Source organism: Aegilops tauschii, chromosome 7 (assembly GCF_002575655.3).
Source record: "Aegilops tauschii subsp. strangulata cultivar AL8/78 chromosome 7, Aet v6.0, whole genome shotgun sequence".
NCBI classification, from domain to species: domain Eukaryota; kingdom Viridiplantae; phylum Streptophyta; class Magnoliopsida; order Poales; family Poaceae; genus Aegilops; species Aegilops tauschii.
In genome coordinates this window covers 176,726,382-176,730,231 of record NC_053041.3, presented here as the reverse complement: position 1 = coordinate 176,730,231, position 3,850 = coordinate 176,726,382, and the positions used below count along the sequence as shown (strand labels likewise).

Sequence of the window (3,850 nt, the reverse complement as noted above, 5' to 3'; positions counted from 1 at the left end):
GTCTTTATGTGAAATAATCAATCACGATCAATCTCTAAAGACCAAATCTAAATTAATTAACCTTAATTTAAATTGCTCGATCACATTAATTAGGAAACAAATAACTGAGTATTGTTGTCTGCCGCTCCTCCTCCACCAGTCCACAACGCAATGAACGTTGGGGCAAAAAGAGAACACACACGACACGATCTATCCTCCTCTCCCCCAGCCCTCCTCTACATGCTCCTCCTAGATCGTGTCCCCGTCAGCCAAGTCCACTCCTCGGCGTGGTCCATCTCAGCCGTGAAGGTGATCGCCATCAGCCAATAGCAGCCGCCAGAATCGTCGTCCGATGCGCACTAGGTATCCTACGCCGCCGCAGGGGAACTCCTCGACCCACCTAGCCTCCTGCCGCTCCGCCCCCTTCCGTTCCCGTCACCGCAGTCACCCCCTCCATCTCCTGCCGGAGCCACTCCCCTGCCACGAACATCCTGCGCGTGTTGTACATGACCGGTATGGCGGCCCTGACGGGGAGCGAGAACCGCCACGGGACCGCGGCGGTGAGCCCCTCGATGAAGACCTGCGCGGAGAGCAGGAACACGTGCGGGGCTGCGGCGGTGATCCCCGTGGTGTCCCCGGACCGGAGGCCGTCGAGGACGTAGAGCGCCGGGAGCGCGGCACCAACGAGGAACCCGCCCATGGTGTGCGCGGCGAGGAGGAGGCGCGCGAGGCCGAGGAAGACGGGCAAGGACGGGTTGGGCTTCCCAGGGCGCTTGCGGGAAGGCCAGCGTGGCCAGGAAAAGGTAGGGGAGGAGCAGGACGGCGAAGGCGATCTCCAAGAGCGGCACGGTGGTCGAGAAGGCCAGCACGGCCTTGGCGCCCAGCGTGTTGAGATGCTTGCATGTTTCATGACATGTACCTGAAGGTCAAGGTAACATGTTCAAGAACAAGAGGGTCCTCATGGAGAGTATCCACAAGTCCAAGGCTGAGAAGGCAAGAGAGAAGACCCTCTCTGACCAGTTTGAGGCCAAGCGTGCCAAGAGCAAGGCTAGCTAGCAGGGAGAGGAATATTGCGAGGAGGCAGGAGAGATTGGCTCAGGTAAAATGATTTTCACTTGAGCCCTGTCTATTTCCTCACATAGTTAGATTTGTGCTGCATTATATTGGTACTGAAATACATAATGCGTGCACATGTCTCCTGTTGGATGTTTCAGAGATGCTTATGCAGGGTTTCTTTAATCATTTTGGTTCATGGTACCAGCTAATGAAATTTACGTGCTCTGATGATGAATTCGTGCCATGTCGAGTTGGATTGGCGGTGGCGTATTTTTCCTCTTGTAGTCAAATTTGTGAGATGCTTCGTTCTCTTCTTTATGTGAACGTACATGTATGACCAGTGTAATTAGGTGCAGTAGTTTTGGTCAATGTCAAAGCAGAAGAGAGCTACATGTATGACAGTATTGAATCACGGCGAGAGAGTAATGTAGCTTCGTCCCTCCCTGATACCGTGCAATCATGTCTAATGTCTTTCATTAAATCTCCGCGGAGGTGCCGGCCGGCCGGTACATATGTCAGTGCATCATCTATCTCAGACTCTCAGTCACAGCTATCTAATTGGGGTATATTCATCTTCAATTACAGCCTCATACTTTTTTGGACATTCATTTACAGCCCGATCTACTTGGATGTGCAGACCTGGGAGTTGGAACAATTCACCAAGAGAAGCCAGTTCGTGTATAACAGAACGGGTGAGGAGTGAAGGCGTGTCATATTCCATATTTTCATTCAGATTTCAGAGAACGCGACAGTAATTTTTTATATTTTGCTCTACAGGTGGAATTTATCATGAGATCCTACCCAAATCCGAGTACTTCTCCAAGGCACTGTACACCTTCCATTTCGCCCAAAACGATCTCTCTGTGGGCTACTTCACCAATAAGACTACCAAACAGATTGAGGCCTATGACCCCGATCCTAAGGAGCGGTTCACTGTGGCAATGCAGGTACAATTCAAACTAATTTGCTGACAATCTCGCTCACAACCAAGGAAAATTTAGTTCTTGACACAATTAACATTACATGATCTGTGCTGCCTATACTTTATTCATGCTTGCTTCGAAGTCTTGGTTCATGGAAATAATTTATAATTTTATCTCTGTACTACACATGTAATATAACTTGTACAAGAAGAATAAGAAGCTTGTCAAGTTTTATCTCTGTACTAGACATGTAATATACCTTGCAGTAGAAGAGTACTAGACATGTACATTCTAAGGCTGAGCCAGCCTTAGATTACTTGTAGAAGAAGCTTGTCAATTTCCTATCAACGAATTTGCCAGGCTGGTCTCATAACTGAGCCAGTTCTACGATGCTCAATATCTTGTTGCTTTTCTCTCTGAATCCTCGGGTATGAGGCCCAAGCTTTGCTAAATTAGCAATCCTGCATATGCATCCACTTGCAAGTTGCAAATTGAGGCAAGGATATTCATTGCCAAACAAACACTACTATGCTGCTAATAACAAAAATTAAATTGCATTAGGATGCATGAACTACTTATTTTCATCTTTGATAAGGAAGTTTGGAGATATATATTTATATGTGTCGACCTTTTCCTTCTTTCAGTGAAAAATCATGCATGTGGCCTTCGTGTTATATTACTGTTACACCTTTCATACACAGATAGGCTGTGAACTGAACAAGTCAAGTTTTAAAAGTTCCAACAATTTCTGACCTTAAAATTTTAATGCAGTTTGTTTAGCACTAAATGCCAGAGACTGAAAATCATGAGAGGATCTAATGCATCCGTCTGCAGTTTTTACCAGTAGATGTGTCGAACTCTACTTGTATTTGTGTTTCCTACCATGATTGGTTACATTCGCTGATCCCTTTGGTTTACCGAGAAATTTTTGAAACTCGGCCATCTAAGTACTTTTACTCATGCATCAAGTGGTCGAATCAAGCATGCTGTCAACAGTAGTGTGGTAATGGTTCTTTGGTTGATACGATTGTGATTGCACATAATAAACACTGAAGTTCAGTACTAGCTCTAAGGTGAGTAGTTGAATTACTGATAATGGAGGTAATTAAGTGGTTAGCTAAAATGATAAGGATTTGATGTATTCAGTCCAGTCATGTGTCTAATTTCCTGAAAGTTGTTAGTCTGTCGGATGCATTTATTTTCCTAGATGCCCCGAGAAGAGGTAGTAGTGGTGGTGCGGGCGCGCCGTGGGCGAGGTGGGCTCCAGGTGTTGCGGCGGGGGCGGCTGCCCCATCGATGGCAGCGCGATGCCCCCCGCCGTCGGGCCCACGCCGCCGGACATTGGCGGTGACCGGAGACTGTCGCGACGATTGTTGGTCGATTGCGGAGCTTGCAACATGAGCTGGTAGCGCCAGCGTTGGCGAGAGAGTGAGGTGTCCCCAGTGCAGTAGGCGTGGGAAAGCTTAAGGCGATCGGTGCCCGCCGGTCCTCATCGCTGCACGTCGAGGTCAAGTCTGAGGCTGCGAGCTGATGCATCCACAAACATCATCATCGACTGCATCTTCAACCTCCGGACGCCGCTTCCGTAAACTGCTTCGTCAACCTCAGCCGTGACCCTTCCTCCCAGTCGCCGTGTTTAATATCCTACTCGTCGGCCGCCGATCTCCAGCACCACAAGCGAAGGTGGATGCCCTGACTGCCGATCACCAAGGTGAGCTCCAATTTTTGTTGATGTGCAGTTTGTTGGTCGGACGCCACCTAAACTGTGAAGTTCTACCCAATATGAATTGTTTGTTGTGAGCTCTGTAGTGTTGTGTCCTTTAAAAGTGGGCATGTTAGGCTTGTTGTAGACAGTGATATGCTTGTTGCTAGCGATTGATTGCTAAATGTGC

At 48.0% G+C, this 3,850-nt stretch overlaps 1 pseudogene; it reads right to left on the bottom strand.

Annotated features, from left to right (window-relative positions):
* Positions 1 to 379: 379 nt before the first annotated feature.
* Positions 380 to 3,485, bottom strand: LOC109746257 (uncharacterized; annotated as a pseudogene).
* Positions 3,486 to 3,850: the final 365 nt, after the last annotated feature.